Source organism: Leuciscus leuciscus (assembly GCF_965113295.1).
Source record: "Leuciscus leuciscus genome assembly, chromosome: 10".
Classification (NCBI taxonomy): Eukaryota; Metazoa; Chordata; class Actinopteri; order Cypriniformes; family Leuciscidae; genus Leuciscus; species Leuciscus leuciscus.
The window spans coordinates 40,441,209-40,453,563 of record NC_138734.1 but is presented as its reverse complement, the minus strand read 5'-3'; the positions used below and the strand labels follow the sequence as shown (position 1 = coordinate 40,453,563).

Genomic DNA, 12,355 nt, shown 5'->3' with positions numbered 1-12,355 from the left:
TCACAAAAACATTATTTATCAACACCATTTATGAATTATGATGACTCCCCTATGGCTTGCCACTCTGCTTTAACTGTTTTTCTATCCTCCTGTCAAAGTGCTTCTGCTCACTGATAAAAAATTAAAATAAAATTAAACAAACAAATGTAAAAAGGACATCCATGGTGAATTTTATTTTGTCAAATTCAAAAGCAGCAGGACTCACTGTTAAATTTTGTATAAAATTCCTGAATCCTTAATTTTTTATCACAGTTGCTTTTGTACATTTCATCATTATTCATTATATCAATTCATTTTTTCCTTCATTAGTGAAATTCTAAATACACCTCCGCAATTCATCAATTCAGGACACATTTACAAAATAAAGTGTAATAGAAATGTATTGAAAACATGCTTAACAGTTTATGACAACTAGTCAGCCATTTTGCATTTAATGACTTATGCAAGGAACTAATGCCTAGATGTTTTGAGGAGTATGACAATTCAACAGAGAAATAGTATAATAGGCCTATATTTTGATCAACAAGACATAAAGAGTTGATAATGTAGGAAACAGCAGACAGTTGTACATTATGAATTGCATGAATGTACCAAAGCATTTGCAATTTGTATAAAATGAGAAATTGCTTTTATGATGTGCACAAGTGAAAGATGATGTGATTTCAGGTGTGATCTGAGAAATGCACCAAAGCAACTGAGATAAACTATAATACTTATTGGAGACCCTGCAGAATCACTGACCCCATGAGTCACAGACCACATAAAAGAAAGTGTTACGAGAACACAAACTGCCTTTTTAATTTGCATTTCATGTGTGTATTTCATTAAAAAAAGCTAAACTTTAAAAAAATATAAAAAGGACATCCATGGTGAATTTGATCTAGTCACAGTGTGTGTGTGTGTTGCCCAGAATTTATGTCAGATGAGTGTGGATTGCATCAATTTGCTCCTGATCTTCAAAGTACAATGGCACAGGTACTTGTTGGTGGAACACTTTTGGAAAAAGTGTCAAGACACTTTGATTTCTTTTGGCCACTGATGATGGACTGTGCAGAGAAAATTAAAAAAATGACATTAAAAACATGTCCTTGTATGTCTCTGTAAGTCATTTATTTACTAGAGAAGCTATTGGTTTGGAATGCAGTTAAAAAAGAGATGGGTTTTTATAGTTTATAAAAGTTTCGAGAGAGAGAGAGAGAGAGAGAGAGAGAGAGAGAGAGAGAGAGAGAGAGAGAGAGAGAGAGAGAGAGAGAGATTTCCATAGCTAAAGCAAACACACTGGGATGCATCATGCAAGTTACTTGGCAAAGAAAAATCCCACTTTAAGTGCACACAGCCTACATTTTAATCCAGATCAGTACGCTATTTTAAGAAAAATTTATATTTAGATATAAATGAGATAGTTAGATCTCATTTTATAAGAAACAACTCAAACCAGAAAGGAGTAAAGGAGTCTTACCAGAAGAGGCAAGATAAAGACGGGCAACAAAAGAACATTCAAAAGAAAATTAATTTTGAAAGTGAGTAGAGAAGACTGGGGGCAGCTAAACTTACACGTGGTAAGCTATAACTTATAAATTTAAGCCAGACAGAACATCAACCTGACCGTCCAGAACTTTTTGTCTCTCGAAATAAATGATAGACCTATCCATTGATATAAATAAATGAATTGATATCTACCTAGCTCTATCAAGCTATTCGTTTATAAATAATAAATGTTGCATCATTGCTAAACAACAATAACTTTAGCGGATTATTTATTATACCTCAATCAATTCGTGTCAATGTACAGCCTCCCCCTACTGGACGCATCAGGAACAGCAGGGGCGTAAAACTGCCAGGGGCGTAAAACTGCTTGGGGCGTAGATCTACCGGCTCCAGGTCTGCAGCCTCCCCTTACTCATTCTTTGCGTCGTTACGCAATTGCGTCATGGCGTGGTCCTTGGTATTTCTGCGTGGCATGCTAAAATCAGAGCCGTTGAGTCAGGTAAGTGCACATTATAATGTTTATTATAGTTTGTGTTTTTGTATTTGTATTAAATAACTGTGTTGCACTTTCTGGTGTCCTACTTAAGTTTTCCACAGCCATTTAGTTAATAAAACATTTTTACTTACAACATAAATGCAATGTTAATATTTTTGGCCGATTGAGTCAGTCAGTTCTCTTGCTGATTCAATTCCATTCACGAACAAATCGGTTTTGTGAACAGGTACAACTGATTCATTGAAAAGATCCCATTCAAAAGAGCAATTGGTTCACTAATGGGATATCACAAGGTCCAACAGTGTTGCGTTAGTTCACCCAAAAATGAAAATTCTGTCATTAAATCCTCACTCTCATGTCGTTTCAAACCCGTAAAGCTTTTGTACATCTTCAGAGCACAAATGAAGATCTTTTTGATGAAATCCGAGAGCTTTCTGTCCCTCCATTGACAGCTACGCAACTACCACTTTGATGCTTCAAAAATGATTTGCTTCTGTTTACCACAACTGATGTGTGAGTTGATGAATGTTTATATGTGAATAAAAGCCTAAATTAAATCTGTTCATCATATAAAGCGATCGAGTCTCTTCAGAATTTTTTTATTAAACCGCTCAATTCATAAAGAGATATGAACTTTTTGAAGCCTCAAAGTGGTACAGTAGTTGTGTTTCTGTCAATGGAGGGACAGAAAGCTCTCAGATTTCATCAAAAAGATTGAGGGTGAGTTATTAATGACAGAATTTTTATTTTTGGATGAACTAACCCTTTAAGTTTTCCAACCGTTTACCCGCAGTGTCAGTTCAGAGTCAGTTTTTTTGTAGGCCTAATTGAAGACATTTCACACATTAACTGCACTGAACTGAAGTTGTGAATCGCGGGTCCACCCAGGTTTGATCCTGCCCGTCACACCCGTGGCAGAGTGTGAACTGAAGCAAAACTGCTGGGTTAGAGATGTTAGGCTGTGAATGTAAGCAGCTGACAAGCCTTGTCGACCGGTTCAGGTATGGTTCTTCCAGCATGACATAGCCTCTTTTGAACCACGGCCTCTCGCTGTCAAGGATGTGTACACGACTGTCCTTCTGTGAGTGACCCTTGTACGCTTGAGATTTATCAGAATCCTGCTTCTGCGTTCAGACATCGGCATCTGTAAATGCAACTTCACATGTGCAAAAAAGGATAAGTGAGTGAAAATGCACACATCACACAACAGTAGAGGGAAAGTAGAGTGAGTGAATAATTAAAAAAAACATAAAATAAACACAAAATGAATAAATAGAAAAAATATTATGTAGAATTTATAAATACAAGAGGAGTCACTTAAAGGAAAATACTGAAAACATCTGCAAGTATTTCGTTATTAATCTTTTTGTTTAATTGTCCAATGTTCTATAATAATTTATAAACAGAAATATACAATCAATTACAATCTTATATATAATTTATAACTTATATAAGAAAATATATAAGGACTTCTTCGCTCATTTAGTATATTACTTTTGTAAATGACTTTTCTACTATATAAATGATTAGTTTAAACTACTACAAGAAGTATTTTTATATGTTTTCATACATTGCTTTTTTTTCTATACAGTTCAATTGAAAAAGTGCTTACAATCAAACTTTACAATACTGTATGGGGATGTTTTAAACAGTTATAATCTGTCATTAGATTGACATATTTACAAGCCTATACAAATAAAGTATGGATTAGTTTTGAATTGCTGCAAAGAGTAAAACAAAAGTTCCCTGGTAATATTTGATCTTACACTAGCAATCTTTTATAAGCCATATGTTTTGCTTCCACAGTTAAGCTGGTGTTTACAAGGGATCTGAAATGAATTAATGGCTCCCAGGTTCTTGTTGCTTCTATTTCCCTCTTGAACCTCTGTTTGTACTAAGCAAATAATAAACCCAGGCTAAGCATGTGGAGGACAAATGTAATCCAGATCTCTGTAATCCAGTTACTGTGAGACATCCTCTCTGATCCGGATTTACAGTCACAATGAAACACTGAGGGTGTGAAATGTATGCGGCCACAGAAGTGCTCTTCCACACCGCATGGGGATTAAAGATCTTATACAATCCTGATATTAACACACATTAACGCATTACAAAACTGGCAAAACCCCTTGAGATACTGGCCCTCTTTCATCTTTAGGGACTGAACTGAAACTGAACTACAGGGTTATCTATGTAAGTGTCATTTCCTCCAGCAGGAGACATTAATGCACCATTAATGCCACTTAACTGATGTGCGTTTCTGCTCTAGAGGGCGCTGGTGTCCCTTTTTTTGTTCTAAATCGTGGGTGGGTAAATGTATGTGTGTATGTGTGGGAAAGAGAATCTGTCTGGAGAGATGGGGGTCAGATATATTTTGCTAGTACAATTGTGTCGAACTCTCATCTGAGAAGGAAAGTGCTTCAATAGCACAGAGAGTCTGACAGTGAAAGCCAGCTTTCCTCCCTTTTATTGTGGCCCTCAGGGTAACATGAGTGATCATTTCTCCCAGACTGGCGGCTGACGTGTCACAAAAAGTGTCTAGCAAACTGCATCGTCTAGGATTGATTGGCCCTATCTTTGTTCTACTGGACTGTGTTTAAAGCATGAATTTGTCCCCATGTTTTGAGAAGGAATAATCTGGAAGAAAATAGTACAGACTGGGGCTAGTTGTCATACTTTTCCCTTTATTTTTTATATTTATTGCTCAGGAAGAAAAGAAAAAAGATAGGCCTACAGCTGAACACATGTTGACCTTCAGTGACAACATGCCCCCAATATGGGACATATTGTTAGACTATATGAGGTAAGTTGTCACAATAAAAGACTTGAAATAGCAAAATTGAAATAGTAAAACAACAACGGAACTCAAAATGCAACACAAATTTAGTGTCTGGTTTGTGAACAAAATAGACACGTACAGTAAGTTAAAGTCACCATGAAACTGAAGCTGTATATCCGAGTAAAATGGCTTATAGAACAAGAAATAATGTAGGGTGGGACTTCATTTTGGATGTGGTTTGCTATTGGTGGATCTCATGTGAGTGACAGGTTGCCCCGCCCTCACACCGAAAAACATCAGAGAAGAGCGGGAGGGGGGGTAATTTTATAAAAAATTATGATGCCACTTGAATAAAAAATTATGTGCATGGATAAATAATTTAAATATTCCATTGAGAAATAAGAATCGTCCATTTTGATTTCTTGGTAACTTTATAAAAATAGTAGCCGGGGAAAACCCAGACAAACTTCCGGCAAATTTAGATTTGCTCTGCAAGTAGTCTGGCAAAGAGCCCATTCAAGCCGATTTCTAATCCGTCCAAATCGAGGCACCAATCAGAAACGTTGAGGCGGGCTTTACACTATGACGATCGCTCTGATTGGTTTTAGGTCTATCCAATTGCGCCCAGAGGCATTTGAGCGACGTCCGTTGGTGAAACGCAGAAACTTTTAAATGCATTATTATATTCAAATTGCAAACACATGAGGACAGTCTCCATGAAAGACCCACTGGCAGATGAACGTGCTACTACATTTCTCTCCGAAACGGTAGGAAATTAAATTAGATTTAATAGAGGATTTGAACTGTGACAAGATGATTGACAGGACAGTTTAAGTGACAGATCCGTACGATAAAGATGACGAAGTAGTATGTCCCAAAGCTTGCCTACTTTTTTGCTACACATTCAAAAGTAAATACCTTTTCTTAACAAAAAGAGTACATACTTTTATGGCGTAGTGTAACTTAGGCGAATTGGGACACAGCATATGGCTTTACACGATGACGATCGCTCTGATTGGTTTTAGGTCTATCCAATTGCGCCCAGAGGCATTTGAGCGACGTCCGTTGGTGACGCCCCTTTGGAAATGAGTTATTAATGAAGCTTTGCCAGACCATAACTCAGTTACTACTGAGAATGGTCTGGTTTTAACCAGGCTATAAAAATTGTGTAAAAGTATAAAAATGTAAAGTCATCACTCATTATAAGGGATCGTTCACCCAAATTTTGTCATCATTTACTCACCCTCACGCTGTTCCAAACCTGTATGACTTAATTTCTTCTGTGGAACACAAAAGAAAGTATTTTTAAGAACTTTTTGTCCATATAATAAAAAAGCAACAACATTGGACCCCATCAACTTTAATTGTATGCACAAAAAAACAAAACAAACAACAACAAAAAACAAAAAAAAACGTTTGCGTGTGTGTGTGTGTGTGTGTGTGTTCCACAGTCACACAGCTTAGGAATGACATGAGAAAATGTTAACATAACTTTCGCTTTTGGGTGATCTGTCCCTTTAAAATAGTACTCTAAGTAATGATCATTATGTCATTTCATGCAAAGCTCCACAGAAATTATTTTCCCATCTTCAGATTAACATTTCCTCTTATAGGTTTGTTATTTAAAGTCTAATCTGATTGTGGGTTCTTAAAGACAATACCATTACAAAACCTCATCTTTTAATTAGCCAATTACAGAAATGCATGAATAACTGCATGGTTGGTACACACTGTTTCACGGAGAGTAGATTTGCCTTCTGGGCTTCAGCATATGATAATCTGATGAGGTGTAATAATGAGTCTCTCTACTGCAATTTCCCTTGATGATATTGGTCAAAGTTTCAAAACTTCACTTTGCCGTGAGGAAAACTACATTCTGCATTTTGTACAGAGAGTAATGGCCTTATCTTTGAAAGCTTTCATTTATTAGCATTACAAAGTCATCAACTGAAGAAGCCTGGAGAAGCAGATTAATTACTGCAGAACCTGAAGGCCACATACACTCAGAACTTTATTAGGTACACCTTGGTGATACCAGTTTGGACCTCTTTTTGCCTTCAGAACCAGGGGGGCAATCATTTGGAAAAAATTGAAGCTTCCCCGGGCGCCGCCATTGATTAGCGGACCCCCACCTGCTGTTAGCATTCCATTGACTCCCATTCATTGTGGCGTCACTTTAGCCCCTTTCACACAGAGATTCCGGAAAATACACGGATAAAGTGACCCGGGATTTGACCCGGGTTCGTTTGATTTTGGTCATTCACACTGCCAGTGATTTTCCGGAATCAGAGAGTGCGTTCACACACAACCCGTAAAAATGCCGTAAAGACACGTGACATCGATGTGACTTGTAATCTCAGCAGCGTCTTAAGTTTGCTTATGAGCTGCGATCTCTCTCTCGAGAAACCACGCCTGTGCATTTGTTTCTCTGATTCGATCATAAACTTGCGCATTACGTACCGTTTCACAGCTGGCGAACGATCGCGGCTTCAGCGTCATCACAACGACACGGCATTGTTACGGCTTTTGTTCACACAGCGCGCGTTCCGGGACTGAACACGGCAATGTTACTAGGTCCCGACCCGGCATCGATCCCGGCATAAATCCCGGGTCGAGTTTGCGTTCACACAGAAGGCGCTCTGGCAATTTGCCGGCAATTTGCCGGGTTCAAAGCGCTGTGTGAAAGGGGCTTTTGACAGTGAATAACTTTACATCTGAGCTCAATTTTTCCATTAATTCTTTTCTCTTAAGAAACACGAAAATGTATAAAAGGCTCCATTACCTTGTATCTTACGTTATTTATTTTTTTATTTGTTGTTTATTTGAATAGGGACAGGTACAAAATAAACATAGATTATTACATAAAGAACAATCCGATGCATGTATCACAGTGTTTAAAGCCATGGCTAATTCGCAACACCTGTCCCTAGAAGGGCTTTTAACAGTCAAGATAATGAAGAAATAAAATAAAAAATGACAGTGAATACAATGAAATGTCCAGAAACCAGTTAGCACCAATAAAGATAAGTATAATAAATAAACACATTCACTCGAACTCACACAGATGCACACAGAGCCGATCAGCCCTATACGCACACTACGCAAGGTGCGTAGGGCCCCGCAAATTACTCAAGGCCCCGCCTCCCCCTCGTGTCAAAGCGCGTCAATCAATGTTTACAATATCGATGACAAAATGAAGCGGAACTATCCTTCTGGTCACGAAAAGAGAGAGAAAAAAACACCATGAGAGTTAATTGCGGCAACAGTTCAGGTAGACTTGTGTTCTCTCCTCTCAAAGTTTGATGTCAGCAAAGACCAGTAGGCTAAAGTTAAGTTGATGTGAGTTGATTTATTATGCTTAAAACGACAAAGGACAACGGTGTTTGTTTATAAACTGCAGCTCGGAAAAGATAACCGCGTCACGCGTTCATATGCGCGTGCATGAAATGAAACGTGCACTTTCCAGCAGAAACATCTGTCGGGATTATAGTTTTAAAACAAGACGATGATTATCTAGTCGCTCAGTCAAGGTTTAGTTACAACTCTGCACTAATGCAATAATGAAAGCCATATTGACATTGACTATTGATAGGCTCCATTGAATTTAAAATGTTGATTGGCTGGAGATTCTGGTCAATATGGATGCACATCCCTCAGTAAATAATAACCATCAAGTATCAAGAATTACTTTTATCATTTAAAACACAGTGACATGCTATGGTGCCATTTTAGCTTTTATTCATTCACAGGATATGCATTTTTGATATCAATAATTCAATTTGTACTATTTAAAATGTGAATTCTTGATATTAAGAATGAACTTTTTACTAGTAACAATGTCTTCTGATATCAGGAATTACATTTTCACTAGAACTAGTTAAAGGAGGGATTGTAGTGGGAACACTGGGGTGTCAGGTGTGACTGTGTGGCAATGGCAAATGGTTCATGGCTCATGGGTCAGGTATGAGGGCCCCTAAACAGAATTTTGCTTAGGGCCCCAGGGAGGTAAGGATCGGCTCTGGATGCACACCTTTATTAGCTGGTTGTCCTGCATCCTCAATAAACAAGCTACAGTTAGTCCAAAATGCCGCCGCTAGAGTTCTTACGAGATCAAGAAAATATGATCATATAACACCGATTTTATCATCACTGCATTGGTTACCTATAAAGTTCCGTATTAATTACAAGGTATTGCTACTGACTTATAAAGCCCTAAACGGCTTAGCTCCAGTCTATTTAACGGATCTTCTATCACCCTATAATCCATCGCGCTCTTTAAGATCACTAAATTCAAGGCTTTTGGTCATACCCAGGATATCCAGAACCACCAAAGGAGGGAGAGCATTTTCACATTTGGCTCCAGAACTCTGGAATAGTCTTCCTGATACTGTTCGTTGCTCAGACTCGCTCTCCCAGTTTAAAACTAGATTAAAGTCGCATCTCTTCAGCCAGGCATTCATATAATCCCACAGTTCAAACTACAATCCGGCCTCTAGCTCATAAATGCCAGAGGAGAACTGGCCCCCGACTGAGCCTGGGTTCTCCCAAGGTTTTTTTTTTTCTCCATTAGGTCACCTGATGGAGTTTTAGGACACCATTAGGTCACTTGATGGAGTTTTTCGGTTCCTTGCCACTGTTGCCTTTGGCTTGCTCAGTTGGGGATATTTTGGGGATATTTAATTTAATTTTATCAATCAATAAATTCCTCTTGAAACAAACTTTGTTGTATTATTTTAATTTAATACTGTGAAGCTGCTTTGATACAATCTGTATTGTGAAAAGCGCTAATATACAAATAAACTTGACTTGACTTGACACTTCACACACACCCAGCTACACATCTCATATGGCATGATCACACTGCTGCTGCTGTATGAACCAGGCTTTTGTTAATTTTTTAAAGGTGGACAGTTTAAGTCTTTATATTTGTAGGAAGCCAGTTCCACAAATTGGCTCCTTTCACAGAAAAAACATTTTGGGCAAAAGATGTTTTACAAAATGGAACTTTACAGTCTCCACATGTAGCCGCTCTTGTTGATCTGGAGGATTCCAGCCTGTTCACAAATTTACAAAGTGGCTCAGGTGCAAGTGGCTCAGGTGCAAGGTGCATAAAACAACTTTATGTGTCTAAGATGAACAAAATTAACAAAATGTAAGATTTTATGTTTACTTAAAATGTAACAGTGATGGAATCGAATGGGCTTTTTATCTAAAATTTTTAAGGCACGGTTATAAAGCCTCTCAATAGGCTTTAGGGTAGTTTGGCGAGTCTGGGACCAAACAGTGGTGCAGTACGACAAGTGGGACAAGATCATAGTGTTCAGAAAGACATGAGCACATTCAAATGTTAGACTGCTCCTGATCATTCTGAAACAGTTCATACTGGCCTTCATTTTTCTTGAGATGTTTTTAATATGACTTTTAAAATTTAGCTGAGAATCTAAAATCACTCCTAAATATTTTTCTTGTTCTACCTGATCAATGAGTTCACCATTCATTTTAACGTTAAGGTCATTTATTATCCTCGTTCTTTTTATACAAAAACACATTGATTTAGTTTTCCTCAGATTAAGTGTTAAACATGATTTATTTAGCCAATTAAACACTTTCTCAAGACTTTTGGTCAGTGTACTGCCGATAACAACAGGGCTTTTGCCAGACACATAAACCACAGTGTCATCGGCATACATCCGGGTTATGGCCCTGTAGAAGCCGTTTTTGTAAAAATAGGCTAACGATTGCGTCATAACCACGCGACTCTCTGTCGCACAGTAGAGAAATTACCATATGGATAGGAGGAGAAGCTCATGGGCAATCGGGGGGACGTGGAGGCAAAATGACAAAATAATTAATCAGAATACTTAGCAAAAGTTGCTCCTGCTCCTCATGGACACCTCCTACTCACGATCTCCGTCTCTGCAAGTTTCGGAAGGGAATGATTCAGATTTCTCTTGGCACAGCTACTAGAAGACAGACGGGTTGCTCACGTCACATCTACGTCGTCAAGCTCAGTTTGAGTCTGCGCAGTACGCTCGACCATCAGGAAGTGAGAGCTTCTAATTGACTTCACTTTTCTCCGTTGAATCCAATGGGGTCGCTGTGTCCATTTCTTTTACTGTCTATGTTCAGAACTGACTTAATTCTTTGTGCCATAGATTCAACATGGTGCTGGAGATCTTTCATATAGAAAATTTGTATAGAAACACTTGTATAAAACCTTTGGTCTTTCCCATTTTTTCAGATATCTAAAGGTGCGACACTACATAAAATATTATTTTACTGAGTTTCAGGATCATTAAATGTATGATCTTTTGGGTCAACCTCATATGGCAGAACTTTTGGTGGCACAGTTTGTTTCTTTGTTTGTTTCTCATCTTCAGATCACCTCAAAGTAGCATGGGAAAAATATACTGGAATTAATAAGGAAGAATGGGAAGAAGGACTGAAGTGAATTCATACCTGCTCTATTGATTACAACTTACACAGTTTAAAGTGTTGCATGGCTTACACTATACCAAATCTAAACTTAATAAAATGTACCGTTCTTTTTCCCCGTTATACGTTAGATGCAAGAGCTCTGATGGGATTATGGGTATTCTGTAGCCGTCGAGTCGGTTGTAAACTCGTTATTGCAGTGCATTGTGGGATTGGATGAGTGCAGTCGATAACGTCCACTATGGTTTCTGATACCACTACAAATGGCTGTCGAGTCAAATAGTGCCTTATTTAAGGGTATAGGGGGCAATTTCAGACACATTCAACGTCTAGCCTAAATGCATTGAGTTGCTGCCATGTGATTGGCTGATTAGATATTTGCGTTAACGAGCAGTTGAACAGGTGTAGTGGATGGTGATTGTGCAACTGCCTTACATATTTGTCCAGATTCTAGTTTAGTTTGTGAACTTGAGAAATGTGGTAAATGCACAAGGGTTATAAGGTTTGTAAAGATCTTTATAACTAGTCACTCTGAATCACTTTTTGTAAAGCCAGCAGAGTTGATTTTACAGGCAAGGTAAAAGGTAGTATTGATTGAATCATTCTTTTATGACACTGTATATAGGCTGATTCACTCCGCCCCAACAAAAAAACAAAAAGGTTAACACACTGAGCCAACAAAACCCCACAACGGTTGGAATTCGTTGGTTTCAGTGTAGTGTTATGCTTTTAAAAGTGTGATCGAGAACGGAAATCACCTACCTACCTTAAACTTTTAGCTTCAAAAAAGCTGTTGACCATTTTACCTTTAATGCCCAGGAATTAAAAGATTCATCTGAACACATGTTGACATTTTGTGACCTCATATAACACATCTCTACACTATTGACTTTACACAGTGTGCATTTATATGCTTTAATATGACAGCACCTTTAGACTATATATGTAAGTTGTCACAATAGACTAATCATAGACATTTCAGCAAAATGTAAACAATAAAACAATAATGAAACACAAAAGCCATCTTACAAACTGTTTTGGTAAAACTAGCCCCAGCCTTTTTAATATGATTATTGAACAGATTATCAAAATCACTAGTCTGTCTTAAAGTTTTAAAGATACTAAACATTTCTTCCTTTATTGCTCAGGAAGAAAAA

General features: G+C 37.9%; 1 long non-coding RNA gene across 1 annotated transcript; it reads right to left on the bottom strand.

Annotated features, from left to right (window-relative positions):
- Positions 1-149: 149 nt before the first annotated feature.
- Positions 150-1,901, bottom strand: LOC309508131. Its single transcript, XR_014209404.1, has 2 exons — positions 1,767-1,901; positions 150-1,046 (listed from the first exon to the last, which is right to left on the bottom strand). It is a non-coding gene; the product is annotated as an uncharacterized lncRNA (long non-coding RNA).
- Positions 1,902-12,355: the final 10,454 nt, after the last annotated feature.